Source organism: Lactuca virosa, chromosome 1, assembly GCF_052849685.1.
Source record: "Lactuca virosa cultivar CGN04683 chromosome 1, Lactuca_virosa_CGN04683_v6, whole genome shotgun sequence".
In the NCBI taxonomy this organism is placed as follows: domain Eukaryota; kingdom Viridiplantae; phylum Streptophyta; class Magnoliopsida; order Asterales; family Asteraceae; genus Lactuca; species Lactuca virosa.
In genome coordinates this window covers 252,828,867-252,846,285 of record NC_136426.1, presented here as the reverse complement: position 1 = coordinate 252,846,285, position 17,419 = coordinate 252,828,867, and the positions used below count along the sequence as shown (strand labels likewise).

The 17,419-nt window shown below is 36.9% G+C and overlaps 1 non-coding gene across 1 annotated transcript; it reads right to left on the bottom strand.

Moving 5' to 3' along the window:
- Nucleotides 1–2,342: 2,342 nt before the first annotated feature.
- Nucleotides 2,343–2,449, bottom strand: LOC145151819 (small nucleolar RNA R71). Its single transcript, XR_013732372.1, has one exon. It is a non-coding gene; the product is annotated as a small nucleolar RNA R71 (small nucleolar RNA).
- Between the last annotated feature and the right edge of the window lie 14,970 nt (nt 2,450–17,419).

Sequence of the window (17,419 nt, the reverse complement as noted above, 5' to 3'; positions counted from 1 at the left end):
GACGCCCTAACGTCCTATAGGACGCCTACTAGGACGCCGACGCGGAAAAAATCCGAAAATCAGTTTTTCAGCACCTATTTAAGGGATATTAAACCCTAATCGACTTAGGACTTCTCCCGTGCGATTTTCCCTAGTTTTGGAGGGTTCCAAACATATTCAAACCTTCACCAAACACGTATTTTATCACTCCTATCCGGATTCAAGACGAGAAATCATCAAGTTCATAAGGATTGAACATTAAAAGATTGTTTAACCAATGATCTTCATCATCTCCACTACAACTTCAGAATTTCCTTACTTGTCCCTCAAGGTTTTATTGTTTCAAACTTTGATAATCATTAGATTATAACTATTTCATGATTTCAAGTTTGTTATTGGATTTTATTATGAATTTTATTCATTTCATTCAAGTTATTGGTTTTATGAATTCAATGGGAGGCTAAACATTTAAGGTTACTTTTGGGGATGTTGAGGACTTTTGGATGAACACACTTGATTATTACTTGATTCTAGTTAATTTCAATTGTTGTTTTATTCTTCATGTGGTGATCTTTGGTAATGATAATTGAAATTGGATTGTATGAATTTGTTTGATGTCATATTTTAGATAGTCTATTGTGAATTCATCACTTGTTCCAAGTTCAATTAGTTTAGGAATGAAGACAAGTTATTGAATCAACATATATTATTCCAACTTATGATATTGAATCTTAATATGGTAATAGGTAGTTGTAAGACACTTTATTTCTAGTTCACTAATTGTTCCGAATCCATTTAGACATAAGGAGTAAGACAACTAGTTGAATGAACATATCGTGTGCCTAAAACTATGTGCTACAAGTTAATAAACCCCAATTGCATAGAAGTATCTGAATTAGGATTCTAGGGAAGAAAGTGTGTGAATCTAAATTTTCCATAACTAAACCAGGAGTACTCTAGTTTTCTCATTGAGATTTTCGTCTTAATTAATAAATTTCCAAGATTTTTTTTTGATCTTTGCTTTAATCTTTTTTCGTGACAATTGCTAATAACACATTTTTTGTTGACTATTTTCACACAAAGTTTGGCCAAAAACTCCTCGTGCATTCGACCCTTACTTACCCTAGTGGTTTTTGAGGTTATTTTTGATTAAGACAACGACGTCGGTCAAAATTTGGCGTCGTTTCCGGGGAGATTGTGCGCTTGAATTGTGGTGTTTAATTAATTATAGTATTTTACTTTTACTTTCATTTTCAATTCTTGTTTGCAGTTCACGTTTGGTTTAATTTTGTTGTGGAGGCACACAGGTGCATGCATAAAAGATATAGCGGACGCTCTTCACCGCTTGCATTTGATTCGAAAATCGAACGAACGACTCGCTGGGTCTCCAGAAGGAACATCAACACTATGAGTGTAGATAATGTGGTCGAGGGGCATGAGGATGCAGTCAACAATCCTCCACCACTAGTTCCACCAGTAGCTCCTCAATTCCCAAACAACAACAATGGGAACAATGGAAACAACGACAATGTTGGTGCACCAATCATCCAACCAGTACAGCCACAACCGAACCGAAACAACCGTGGCCAAAACGGTAAAAACGGAGGAAATTGGGCACAAAATATGGGAGATAATGGAGGAAACCACAACGGTGGTAATGTTAGAAATCAGAACCAAAATCCTAGAAATTTTGGTCCTCAATTCGGTAATGGTGGTAATGGCGGTAACGAGGATGAATGGGATTTTGATGATGGAAGTGAAAATGGAATTGGTTGGAATCAGAACCACAACGGTGGTAATATGCGGAATCAAGGCAATCAGGGTGGAAACGGCAATTACAACAACTAGAACAACCAGAATTTCCACAACGGTGGCAACAATGACATCGATCAAGGCTTTGGGAATCAATACCGAAGGAATCCAAATGGTAGATTTAACAATGCAAATGGAGGATACTACAACGAAGGTAACCAATTCCCTCATCTTGACTTTCCGTAACCTAATAGACAATCTGTGGCGTCTCATTTTCAGCCGGGAGAGTATGATGATGCATTACCTATACTCTTCGTGGAAGGAAATGAGCATCAGGTGGAATTAATACCACAACTAATTAGTGTCTTACCCGTCTTTAGAGGCCATAAAACCGATGATCCATACAATCACCTCTATAATTTCCTTGCAATTGCTAACGCGAATACTCCGCGAGGAACTAATAGAGATTCCTTTAGACTTCACTTATTTCGGTTCACTTTAAAAGAAAATGCAAAGTATTGGTTCACTTCTCTTGCCCCCATAGTATTACTACTTGGGAGAAATTAAAAACTAAATTTTTGCAAGAGTTTTACCCTGCTAGTAAAACAACGGAAATAAGGAAAGCAATACAAGATTTTTCACAAAAACCCAATGAAGAATTTCATGATGCATTTGAATGCCTCAAGGAATTGTTGCGTTCATGTCCCCGTCATGAATTTCCCCGTTGGCAACTTGTACGTTTCTTTTATGATGGAGTGGACACTGCCAATCAAACCATGATTAACGCCTCGTCTGGCGGCACTATTATGATGCAAGATAGTAAAGACGCTTGGCGATTCTTGGAACAGTTGAGCCATGGTTCAAAAACCAATTTCTCAGCTAAGAAACGGGACACCCCAGTTTCATCTGCTGCTTCAGTTGGACTAGAGAAAAACTGGAAAAATGAAGTCAAATATGATATTAATTCTTTAAATAAAAAATTTGACTTACTAATCTCTAGTCTAGGTAAAGAGAAAGGTGTGTTTTTTTCGCAGGGACAGAAGGTATGTGTAAGCTGTGGAGATTCAAGACACATTGCAGATGAGTGCATGAGAAGTCAAGAGGAAATCAATCAAGTGCATGGCTATAGTCAATTCCAATATAGTCCACGATCATTCAATCATAACTACAACCAATGCGGGAACTACAACAACAATGGGAATTTCAACAACAACAACCGTCAAGGGAGTTACCAAAACCAAAATCAGCCAAAATAGTTCCAGCAGTGCAACTTTAACCAAGGTGGAACATCAAAGAAGGAGGAAAGTGATGGCAACAAGTTGGACAAAATCATGGAGTTCATAACTCAAACATACCAGAAAGTTGATACAAATTCAAAGTCCATAGTTGCTATCGAGAACCAAATTCCTCAACTAGCGGAGCAAATTGGGAAAAGAGAAGATGGTAAGTTCCCAAGTACCACCACAGTCAACCCATCCCACAACCAAAGATCGGGTAAGGAACATCAAGTGAACGAGGTAATCACCTTCCGTAGTGGGAAAAAGGTTGACAACAAGGTAAGTGCTCCTACCGTAGATAATGACAGTGACACTGAAGTCATCTTTGATGAAAAAGAAGAGTTTGAGAAAGGTTTACAATCCGAAAAAACAAAAAGTAGTTAAGGGTAAAGATGACTCTAAAGTTGGGGAGCATGGTGTGGAGGTTAATACCGCACCATACCCTTCGGCTTTAGAGAAACTGACATCCTTCCCTTTCGGGAAGCGAGGGCCGAAAATGGAAGACATGTGAGATCTATTTAGTCAAGTTAAAATAAATATCCTATTAGTCAAACTTATTAAGTAGGTGCCGTCTTATGCAAAATTTTTAAAGGATTTGTGTGTCCAAAAACGCAAACTCCAATCACACCTCCCTAAAAAGATTGATTTAACTGAGCATGCGAGTTCCATAATATCAAATAAACTTCCACCCAGGCTTAAGGATCCCGAGGCACCTTTAATTTATGTTACCTTAGGTAACATTAACATCAAAAAGGCACTCCTTGATCTTGGAGCTAGCATTAATATAATTCCGGGAAATATTTTTGATCAACATAATTTAGGCACTTTGGAACAAACTGATCTTATTTTACGATTGGTCGATAAATCAACAAAAATTCCCCGGGCTATATTATCTGATGTCATAATTAAGGTGGAAGATTTCTATTACTCGGTTCATTTTCTTGTGCATGACACTGAAAGCACCTATAAAGAATGTCAACCTTCTATTATTTTGGGTCGCCCGTTTTTTGGCAACAAGAAATGCACAAATTAATTGTAGAACGGGTGCCATGGATATCTCTTTTGGAAATAGAAAACTTAGAATTAATGTGTTTAATACATTTCCTAACTCACTATCAGATTATGAATGTTATCGGGTGGATGTGTTTGATGACTTAGTGCATCAATTCACTCCCAAAATCTTACACTCCGATCTGTTGGAGCTTTTTCTTTCTAATGACAGGGACGAAGTGTTAGACTTGGAAGACATCAAGATGGTTGAGGAAGCATCACTACTAGAAAAACAGCCTTTTACGACGCGCAATGCGTGTCGTAAAACGCTCAGACGACGCGCAAATGCGTGTCAAGAAAGGCCCTGTCATAACGAGAGACGACACGCTTTTGCGCGTCGTCTATAGACGACGCGCATTTACGACGCACATTTGTGACACACAATGCGTATCATTAAAACCCCTGTCAAGAAAGGCCATGTCATAAATGAAGATGACACACATTTTTGCGTATCGTAAATTTATATGTTAAAAAAAAATTATATATTTATTAATTTTTAAATTAAATTTGCATTTAATGTTTCATAATAGAAATAAAATACCATATACAAAAAATACAATCCATTGCATAACATTTAAAATACCATATACCAAACATTCAGTTTCATCTAAATGTTAAACAAGTTATCAAAAACATTGTATGTACATTACATGTCAAAAGAGGATGCTACGTAATATTTCACAAAGTTAACAATAACATTGTACATCACATATCAAAAGACAAATGTTACCTAACATTTCACTGTTATATTGTTTGTGGATTCAAAATATCACCGGTAAATGAAGTCTGTAAAAAAATTCGATCATTCTTCACGGATTTCATCAATATCATCACCTGTGTATTGAACTTTGTCACCCCAACCTGAGAAAAAAATTGCATATAATGTTTCAGTTATAAAAAATAGATCATTTCTTTAACAGTGAGTAGTATGCTATATTCATTAAATAAACATAAAATGTAAATTCTCCTTTCTTATTATGCCTTTTATTGTCTCTTTATATCTTCAATATCATCAACTGCAGGATTCAAATTTATAGTTTATCAATATTGAATAAGAAGAAATATTTGAACTTACTCATATGAGTCCTCAAATAAAGTAAGTTTTGGTGAGAAATAGCAACATACTTTCATTTATATGCTTACTATAGCATCCTATTGGAATTTCTTTCTATTACAAAGCATTCTTTTTTCAATTTTTTTATTAAGACATTGTACTCAATTTCTTTCTACATGGCATTGCTATAATCAGGTAGATTTCTCAATGTACAATGCTGTAATAGGAAGTATCTTGTGAAGTCGTAATAAGCAATTAATATGACAAGACAACGGGTATCATCCTCATTAGTATATTCTGTTTAAATATTAGTAGAATGCTTATTTTTATAAACTTTATGTATGATTAATTATTCATAAAGCTAATATAATTTGTCTCGATTTGGTTAACAAATTGACATATATGGTCCAAGTCAAAGAAATGAAAAAACATAAAAACCTGGGTAGCCAAGTATATATTGTTCAAATGAGAAGGATGTGCTTGAACAATGGCTCGATATGCACTCCTCCTACCCTCCATAGTCTGAAGCAAGAAACATTAAACCGCTTTATAAGTAGAATGTCCCCTATACAAATTAACAACTAATTATCATCCATTTATAAGATATAAACATTTGGTTGATAAGTAACATAAACAGAACAACATTAGAATGATGAGGTGAGCAGTACATCTAAAGTGGATACACATTGAAAGAGGTGGCATCAAAACTTGCAGTTGCTAATTATTTACCAGATGGCGACCAAGCACACAATTTACCAGATGGCGACAAAACATTCAAAGTTACTTCCATGAATCCAATATCAATAGTAAAATAGAGTGATATTTGAGTAACCTATTTCAATGAGAACTGCAATCTGGAAAATGAGATGTCATATACAGTCCGTCCTTTACCTGTTTCAAAAAAAATCCAATAAAAAAACCTTAAAAAAAATTAATAAATAACATGTTAGCTAAAATATTTGGTGACGAAAACATAAAAAAGAAAGAGAAATAGTAAAGGAAAGTGAAGCAAATAGGTAGTAGATTTCAAGTTCACATCTTCCAAGTTCCAACTATAACACAAATTCGTCAGTACCTGCTTAGATTCTTTAGGGGTTCAGGTTAAATTCGCTCACATCTCCCTTGTGGAAATCCCTCTGTGTAGCCTTTGGTTGAAATGGCTATTTCTGATCCGTTGACTTGGCTTAGGAGAATTAGTGTCCATGGACAGTAGAGAGAAATCCTAATTTCCTGCACGCCAAGCAGCTTCAAACTACAAACAGAGAAAAAATCAAGCATATGAAGTTACAGTTGTAAACACAGAGGTCACTCACAAGCAGGTGACAAGCAATGCACTAGAAAATGATGGTTATAGTGATCTATTGCAGTCGGTTTCAATCCCTGGTGGGCTAGAACCATGGGAGGACAGGACTGACCTTTATAAATTGACCCTATCAATATTACAAACTATGCCTAGCAAACTGGAAGAACTTATAGAGACAATTAACAAAGAAGACAGCAATAAAGGTTACACTACATGTTAATTATGATCAAACCTAATGGTTATGATTTTCAATTTAATATCAGTTCTTGTTTTTCCCTATTTGATTTGTTGATTCAAAAAGTTACACTACAAGTAAATTTTGATCAAACCTTATGGGATCGATACAAGAATAATGAAGGTAGTAACAAAAACAAGTAAAACTCATAATAGAAACAACACCAAACAATTATCTTGTAGCAAATCTCAACTTTTGAATTTCGTTTTATGTGAAAAAAAAAACTAAGAAAACGCATTACCATTTCTCATGGTTGAAAATCAAAGAGTTACAAGCAAAAAATAAAATATAACATGGCCAATGGCCACACTAATTCATCATCAAGAATTATTCAAAACACAAAATCACTACAACTCCTTTTAGTGGTGTGCCTTGGCTGCAGCTTTTCTTTGCGAATTTGCCTTTGACTGAAAAATTATTTGCACAAAAAATAGTTAATTTTAGATTTTTGGTTAATCGTTATACGTACAAAGGGGTATTAATGGAACTAAATTCCATCCATTGGTTAAACACAAACCAAATGTGCCCTAAATTGCAGAAATCAAACACATAAATCACAAACCAAATGTGCCCTAAATTGCAGAAATCAAACACAGTCATATAGTGGCACAGAGCACAAATTATTAAAAACATAAAGATACATGTGAATATGATCAAATGAAGCATTTCTCACTTCATAAAACATATGTAAGAGGTGCTAAAGACGTAATTATATATGGGGAATTTCATCAAACACTTGGTGTTCGTCTAAACACCATGGAAAGACAAAGGTAAATTGCAGAAATCAAACACATAAATCACAAAAATGGAGTATAGGAGTTGATAATTCATTGAAATATGAACAAAAACAGAAACAATAGAGATGCACAATAGATTAATATAATAAATCGAGAAGTAAAAAAAAGCAGATGACCATAAGTCGATTTAGGGATGGAAGTTACGACAATGAAGGCCTGAACATCTTTACTCCTCTCTCTCTCTCTCTCTTCTCGTTAAGATGTTGGCGAGACTTGGTTGGCGACCCCTTTGTCGGAAGATAGCGGGCGGTGTTTAGCACCCTTAGCGACCCATGATGACCTTCCTAACGACGCCCACTCCTTTGAGCCTGATAATCATATCGAGAGTGCTAGATTCAGATTCGCTTTCTATTCAAACATGTCCAATTTTTTTGCAGGATACGGTCCAAATTTTTACATAGGAACCCCCAAATCATTCAAAACTAGAAAAAGATATGTGAAGAAACGAAAAATAAATTGATTACCTGGGTCTCTAATGCAGAAGTTTCAAAGGTGATGACGAGATGCAATCGGGAAGCTAATGGAGCAAAGTAACGGTTCTTCGTCTGTGTGTTTTTCGATTTATCTATGGGGAATCTGAAACAAACGAGAATCAAGATTTGCATTCCTAATATTGAGACTTGAGAGTATAATTAGGGCTTTTTCTAACAATTTCAACATCGAGTGGGAGATATGGTGGTTCCAGTGGGTAGAAGTAAATGAGGGAAGAAGTAGGCGGCAGTAAGGAAAGAGCGTCCATAATTTGGGCAAGAGGGAAAGGAGAAAAAAAAGGAAGGCGGGGTTTTTAAATTTTTTCAGAATTTCATTTCCCCCTACTATTAAAGGATGGAACGCGCGTTCCATTAAAAAATATAAAGCGACATCCTTAGACGACGCGCATTTTATTATAGGTGCCCTCCGTGTTTTTTTTAGACACTAATTTAAGGGAACACAATAATGCATGTCCTCTATCCTTCAATTTTTTGAAGAGATGAGACTTTTTTAATGTCACTCTTTTTTGTGTAACATAAATCAACAAGTGTCGTGGTTTGCACGTCGTAAAAGGGTCTTTTTCTTGTAGTGCATTTGAAAATACTATTAAGTAAGGGAGGCCACCATGGAGTCATCAAGTTGAAAATTTGGCAACAAGTTTTTCGGACCCAATTAAGTCGTCTTTGGAGGAGCCACCCACTCTTGAACTTAAAACTCCTCTTTCACACCTTAAATACTCTTTTTTAGGATCCAACGAGAACTTACCAATTATCATATCTTTTGATTTGACAGGTCCACAGGAGGAAGCATTACTGAAGGTGTTTTCCAAGTACAAGGGAGCAATTGGATGGACCATAGCAGACTTGAAGAGAATTAGTCCAGCCACATGTACGCATCGAATCATCACTGAAGCTGGAGCAAAGCCATCACGAGATGCACAACGAAGGCTCAACCTGAATCTGCGAGAAGTTGTTAAAAAGGAGGTGCTGAAATGGCTTGATGCGGGTATTATATACCCAATATCTAATAGTAATTGGGTGAGCCCGACACAAATAGTACCAAAGAAGTCAGGAATTACGGTGGTAGACACGGAATATGGAGAGAAGATATCAACAAGACCGGTCACCGGATGGAGAGTTTGCATCGACTATCGCAAACTCAATGTTGCAACATCAAAGGACCATTTCCATCTCCCTTTTATTGATCAGATTATTGAAAATTTGTCCGGGAAAAAGTTTTATTGCTTTTTGGATGGATACTCGGGGTATAATCAAATTTCCATCCACCCCGAGGATCAATCCAAAACCACATTCATGTGTCCCTATTGCACCTTTGCTTTCCGAAGGATGCCATTCGGCTTGTGTAATGGCCCCACCACATTTCAAAGATGTATGATGACTATTTTTTCATACATTGTGGGGGACGCATTAGAAATCTTCATGCATGTTTTTTATATTTTTGGATCTTCTTTTGAGACATGCTTAGACCAATTAGAAAAAGTTTTAAAACGTTGTATTGAGTCTAACCTGGTTTTAAGTTGGGAGAAGAGTCATTTCATGGTAAAAGAGGGAATTGTGCTTGGCCATGTCGTCTCCGAGCGTGGTTTTGAAGTTGGCCGGGCTAAAGTACAAATTATTTCTACTCTTCCCCCACCCACTTCAGTAAAAGGCATCCATTCTTTTCTTGGACATGCCGGTTTTTATCGAAGATTTATCAAGAATTTTAGTGCAATCTCAAAACCTCTTTGCAATCTACTTTTAAAAGATGCACCATTTTTCTTTGATAAAGCATTTCTTGAAGCATTCACCATTTTAAAAAACAAACTTGTTGAAGCTCCTATCTTGCAATCACCCGATTGGACTTTACATTTTGAAATTATGTGTGATGCGAGTGATTACGTGGTAGGAGCAATTTTGGGACAACGGGTGAATAAAAAACCTGTTGCAATATGTTATGCAAGAAAAACTTTTTCGGATGCACAATTGAATTACACTACTACTGAAAAAGAGTTGCTTGTGGTCGTGTTTGCACTAGACAAGTTTAGATCCTACATTTGGGGGTCTAAAGTTGTAATTTTTACCGACCATAGTGCCATCCGCCACCTCTTGGAAAAGAAGGATGCCAAACCACGTCTCATTAGATGGATCCTTCTTCTTCAAGAATTTGATCTTGAAATCCGGGACAAAAAGGGTTCCGAAAATGTTGTGGTGGATCATTTATCTAGAATAACTAATAATGATAACTCACCGGAAGTTATTCAAGAAAACTTTCCGGATGAGCATATTCTTGTTGTCAAAACTATACCATGGTTTGCTAATTTAGTGAATTACTTTGTGACAGGGGAAACTCCATCATATTGGAATGCTCAACAAAGGAGGTTCTTCCACTCTCAAACAAAATACTACATATGGGAGGACCCAGATCTTTTCAAAATTGGATCGGATCAAGTGATTAGGCGATGTGTAACACACACAGAACAAGAATACATTCTTCGACATTACCACTCATATGCATATGGAGGGCATTTTAGTGCTAAAATGACAGGGCACCGGGTTCTACAAAGCGGTTTTTTCTGGCCCTCTATTTTTAAAGATGCACATACATTCATTAAAGCTTGTATTCGTTGCCAACAAGTTGGGGGGATCTCACGACGGGACATGATGCCAATGACCCTACTTTTAGTAGTTGAAATTGTTGATGTATAGGGAATTGATTTCATGGGTCCATTCCCCACTTATTTTGGCAATCTATACATTCTTGTAGCCGTTGATTATGTATCAAAATGGGTCGAAGTCGAGGCTACACGTACGAATGACCATAGTGTTGTTTGTAAATTTTTCAAAAAGAACATCCTTTCTAGACACGGAATCCCTTGAACTATTATTACTGACGGGGGTTCCCATTTTAAAAATTGGCATTTTGCAAAGTTACTTAAACAATGTGGTGTCACACATAGGATTGGTACTCCATATCACCCACAAACAAGTGGACAAGTAGAGGTCTCAAATAGGGAAATTAAACGCATCTTGGAAAAGACTGTTCGTCCCGACCAAAAAGATTGGTCCCTAAGATTAGATGATGCATTATGGGCATATCGAACAACCTATAAGACGCCCATTGGAATGTTCCCGTATCGGCTTGTTTATGGAAAGCCATGCCATCTCCCGGTGGAGTTGGAACACCGTGCCATGTGGGCCATTAAAAAGGCTAACTTTGAATTAAGTGATGCAGGTATGGAAAGAAAACTCCAACTTGTTGAATTGGAAGAGATTCGAAAAGAAGCTTACGAAAGCTCAAGGATCTATAAAGAAAAGACGAAGGCATTTCATGACCGACATATTGTCCGAAAACAATTCGTTGAAGGACAACTGGTGTGGCTATTTAACTCTCGTCTCAAACTCGTCATCGGGAAGCTTCAGAGTAAATGGAGTGAACCTTTTGGGGTGACAAATGTGGCAGATCACGGTGCCATTGAAAACAAAGACACGAAAGGCGGTGAACCATTCAAGGTAAACGGACAAAGACTCAAACCATACATTCGAATGGTAGATGGAGAAATGACACTCGTTGAGAAAACAACGCTCGAGGTACCACAATATTCAGAAACAACTTAGTCGAGGTAAACCGTCCGGCTGAAGACGTAAAACTTAGTGCTTTTCGGGAGGCAACCCGTGGTTTAGTGTGTTTTTACTTTTATTTTTCGTGTTGTGTGTTTTAATTCTTTTTGTATCGAGGATGATCCAAGGTTTAAAGTTGGGGCGGGGGTATTTAATTTTGGTTTAAAATTAATTTTTTCTTAAGATTAAAAAAAATCTCGAAAAATACCCGAAAAACGTTTACGAACAGTCAAAAACACGAAAAATAGCAAAAAATAAATAAAAATAGCCTTCAGGCGTCCTAGGAGACGTCTTAGACGCCGTCTAAGACGCCGATGGGCTGTCACGTCTTTTTCCCCCGATGAAATCCCTTCGCGAAATTACCAAAATGCCCCTGTTTGTGAGAGATGTCCTAGGACGCCACGCGTTTTTCAGCCGTTTTATGGTCATTTTCTGCATAATTGTTTCCCACTTCCTTTTCCAAAGTGCCATGGACGAAAACACAAAGTAAAACCTAATTTTTTTTATTTCTCCCTCAAAACTCAACCAAATTTCGTGATTTTTGTTGCAATCTTCAAGAAATCAAGTGAGAAACATCACATTGCAAGATTTTCACACTCAAATCACTTCTTTTGTCCGATTTTTAAAACTCTCAAAAACTAGGGCTTTGAAATTTGTACTTATTTTCGGGTTTTTGCTTCAAGTTAGTTCTTCTTCTTCACTAGAAACACCATCTCAACAAGGTATCTGCTTCAAAACTCCATCTGTTAGGTTAATTTCGAAATGTCTCTTGTATGTTCATATATTGTAGAAATTTGAATCTTTTTTTTTGAAATATGAAATATAATGGTATGAAATCTATGGATTGGTGTTTGTAGTTGTTAGAAGTATGTTGCAAACAAGTTTCATGTGTTGATTTGGGAATTTTTTGAAAATTGAATTTTTGTTGTTAGTTGTTAATAATCAAAATTGCACATATAATGTTGGAAAATCATTCTTATGTTTACACTTGCGCTTAAATAAAAATTCAAGTTTTTGGAAATTTTCAGAATAACACTGAATTTTGACACTGCATTGTTAGTCTGAATATTTACCCGTTACAGTTGTGTTCTGATTTTAGTTAGAACTTGTCAGTTGCAGTTAAACTTTGGTTTATCTATGTTTTTACTAATTGGATAATTTTTTGAAAAATATTTAGTTACTGAAAAAACATAACAGGACTTAAAACAGTTATTTATTTAGACTGTGTTTAAATTAACTATGTTTGGAACAGCTTGCCAACTGAATTATTGTTTTATTTTTGTGACATTTGATATGTTTAATGACAAGTTTTGTTTTGTGATTTTGTGTGTGATTGATTTTGCAGATGCCAGTAAAGAGATCAAGGGTAGCATCATCAAGCAGTGCACCTAGGAAAACTACGAGACAACCACTCAGACAGTCGGAACCAAATGTACCTGTGGCTTTTAACCCACAGTATCAGACACTTCATGAGCATCCAAGTGATATCCATCCGGTAGTTTATGAGGCCACTCACCCGCTCACAGGATTTATTATGGAGTACATGGTGGAGCGACCGAGTTTCATTACGTACAATATTGTGGAGACGTTTGATCGTTCTAGATGGGGTGGAGCGCTGGACTTCAATCCCACACAGATTTAGGTTGATATAGTACGGGAATGGATGAGGACACTTCGACGTGTCGAGGTACCTGGTAGGCCGGAGGAGTTGCAGCTGATTGGTACGGTTCGTACTCCTGATATAGTGATGACTGTGCAGGGTATTCGGGACAAGTTTCATGTAGATACTGAATATCATCTGCATGATCTTGAGAATCAGCCGACGGAGTATAGATTTATTGACACGAGGGGGGGGGGGGGCTTATTTGGAATTAATTTAGTATTAATCAAGAATTAATTTGGAATTATTTTAGTGATCAAAATAGACTAATTAAATATACGGGGACTGATTTGGTAAATCAGTGATTCTTATAGTGTGGGCCAATGATCCATGCTTATTTAGGATGGGCTAAACCAACATGAATAGTCCATGGAGGTTTAACCCATGGAGCCTAAGTAATATGAAGAGTCATGGCACATTAGGGTTTGCATGGATGTAATCCTAGCACTTGTCACACTATAAAAGGAACTCCCTAGATCTAAAATCGGTTGCTACATACATTCTTGGAGAGTGTAAACCGGTTTTTGTACTAAGCAACTTATTCTCTCAAGCCTCCTTTTGCACTTGGTGTTTGTGACACATTAGAGGCATCACACTTGAGGTGCTAAAGCTTTTGAAGGCCAAGAACTACAAGTCCTACTAAGAGGTAAGTTATCCAACTTAGTTATACTGTTCAATTGTCAAATTGTATGCTAGTTAAGATGTGTGCTTTGGAAAATCAAATTGCATGTATAATTAAGAAAACATAGATCCAAAGCATCTAGGGTTGCATGTGCACATTGTTAGAATGCTCAAAACCCTTCAGTGGTATCAGAGCCTAGGATTGTTTCCTGTTATACTTGATGCTTATTAGTTTTCAAAGTTGAAAAAATCGATTTTCTGGCCTCTGACTGATGAACTCGCTGAGTCCACTGGCTGACTCAACGAGTCCACTCAGTAAAAGGGCAACTCGACGAGTCGGGTTCATGCACTCGTCGAGTTGAAGGCTCTTGTTGCAAAATTTTGAGTTTTTGGCTAAAATTGGATTAGGATCATTACCACAAACTGTTTTTTGAAACATAAAATCTGTTTTCTTGATATGGTAGTGATCATGCTCATCCAATTAAAAGATAATTGTCAAAATTTCAAGATTTGTATTATTTTATATGATTAGGCTAATTTCTTGCAAATTTTTGATATGAATTATCTTGACTTATGAGTTTAACTAGATAATAGATAAATTATTTGATTATTTTGTTAATTAAAATATTGATCTAAATGCCTTTAATGAATTCCATAACTTGTCCTCAAGTTATGGAAAATGAAAAGTCTCACTTTTAAAAAGTCGTTAAACTCATAAGTTATGGAAATGAAAAGTTTTGAAGAGTTTCAAAACTTGCCCTCAAGTTTTGGAATTTGTAATGTCACACTTATGAACACTTTAATTCCAAACACTAGAATTTTAAAAGTTTAAAATTCAACCCTTATACTATTGTAATATTAAAAGTTTAATTATTATATATATGTATAAGATAATTCAGTCTTACCGTTAGTAGGCCTCATTCACGAAGTCGATCTATAAGGGGATATAAGGTTACTACCTACAAAATGGTGGTTTAATGAGTGTCCACTCTCACCCACCGCTTCCTTCACTGGTGGAGGGTCGTTAGCCGAACGGGTAGGATAGGACATTAATTCTCGTTATAAGTATAATGATAATTATAAAGTAACTAAATGTTTTATTAAATTCCCAATCTTAGTTACTTTAGGAAAAATGTGAAAATGATGTTAATCCATGAAATTGCACTTTGCACCTTGCCAAGTCGTTAATGGAGCGTGTGTGGTTAACCGGCACATTAACATGGACTAGTAAGGGTGGAAAAGGGTAGCTTGATGTTTGTCATAGATCAATGGAGCGTGTGTGGTTAACCGGCACATTCATTATGTGATAAATGGCATCGAGTGTACCAAGCACATTTGCATGGTTATTCACGCCTTGTTTGTGCTCCTTGGTATCCCAGTCACAAACTTGAAGGGCATAATCGAGATTTAAACATGCCATTGAAAAGTTCAATGAATCTCAAAAGAATCTACGAATTTCAATTCAATTAAAACTTAATAATCAATTTCGTTTTTCATGGTGGAAATTGGTAAATCGTCATTTACCTACCTTCAAATATTTTTCAATTGGATTATGGCATCGCTCTTCCAAATTGTAAAATATTGTGTTGGGTCCTAGCCTTAATATTTCATTTGGGTGTTATATTAAGGACTCTTATCTAATCTAAACTTTGTGTTTCTTTTTTAGATGTCTTCCAACACTGCTTCTGGCTCAAACCCTACTGGCTCTTTCTCCCTAATGAACTTGTGTGGGAGAGTTATCTTTGATGGTTCCAACTTTAATAATTGGATCAGGAACATCAGGATGGTTACTCGTTACGAGGACAAGGAATATGTCCTCGACAAAGAGCTTAAGGAAATTGATGAGTCTTCTGCTACTCATGAGGAGATCGCTGAGTTTAGGACTCATGAGAAGGATGCCACTAAAGTGTCTTGTATCATGCTGGCCACTATGACAGCTGAACTCCAAAAGTCCTATGAGGACTTCTACCCTTTTGAGATGCACCAAGACTTGATGGAAAGATACCATCAAAGTGCTCGTCAAGGGAGGTATGAAATTATCGCCTCCATGATAACAGCAAAGATGAAGGATGGAGAATCCATCACGGCCCACTTGCAGAAAATGCAAAGGTTTGTGGACCGCTTGCTGAAGTTGAATATGAACTTAGATGAAGAGTTGGCCATAGATATCACTCTACACTCTTTACCTCCATGTTATGATCAGTTCCGTATGACCTATAATATGAACAAGGAGGAGGTCACTCTTAGCAAGCTTCAAGACCTTTTGAAGACGGATGAAAGTAGTCTCAAAGGTAAATCTGTTGTTTCGACTCTTACTGCTACTGCCCCTGTCTTGGCAATTGGGTATGGGAAAGGGAAGAAGAGGAAGGCTCCCTCTAAGAGCCACAAGGGAAATTCTCTTGATGGATCCTCTTCCAGTGGGACCAAAGTTGGTTCTGCTAATCCCTCTACCAACCTGAAAGAAGCAGAATTTTTCTATTGTCATGATACAGGGCACTGGAAACAAAGCTACCCCAAATACTTGCCGGATGTCAAGGATGGGAAGGTTAAGCCCACCCACGCAGGTATTTATACTATTCTATCTAATAACTCATCACATTCTTGTTGTTGGGTCCTTGATACAAGTTGTGGATTACACATTTGTTTTGATTTGCAGGGACTAAAAAGAAATAAGGATGTGGAGCATGGGAAGATGAACTTGATCATGGGGAATAGGAAAATGTCGCCTGTCACCAAGATTGGAGTTTATTCTTTATTGCTTAGTAGTGGGTTAGAATTATATTTGAATAATTGTTGCTACTCGTTTGACATGGCGAGAAATATTATTTCCTTTCATGGTTTGTACAAACAAGGTTTTAGTTTTTCATTTGATAATGAAATTGGTGCTATTAATGCCTTTTATAATGGTGTTTTTTATTTTAAAGTATTGCCTTGTAATGGTGTATATGAAACTGTGATGGTTGTAGACAACTTAGGAAATAATGTGTTGCACATTGATTCTTCCAATAGTTTGGATAAGGCATGCTTGTGGCATTGTCGTCTTGGACATGTCAGCAAGAAGCGCATAGGCCAACTCCAAAAGGATGGAGTCTTGGAGTCATTCGACTTAAGGTCGGATGACACTTGCGAATCTTGTTTTCTTGGAAAGATGACCAAGTCACCCTTCACTGGTACTTGTGAAAGGGGTGAAGGTTTGTTGGATCTCATACACACCGATGTGTGTGGACCTTTCAGAACTGCCACAAGGGATGCTAACCGCTTCTATGTGACTTTTATTGATGATAGCATCAAATATGGCTATATCTACTTAATCAAGCATAAGTCAGAAACCTTTGAAAAGTTCAAAGAGTTTAAAAAAGAAGTGGAGAATCAGCTGGGCAGGAAGATAAAGATGTTGTGATCTGATCGGGGTGGTGATTATCTTAGTATCGAGTTCCACGACTATCTTAAGGAATGTGGAATTATTTCACAATTGACGCCACCTATGACACCACAACTTAATGGTGTGGCTGAGAGGCACAATAAAACCTTGTTGGACATGGTTCGTTCCATGATGAGTCGAGCTTCGTTACCTATCTCATTATGGGGGTATACCTTAGAGAC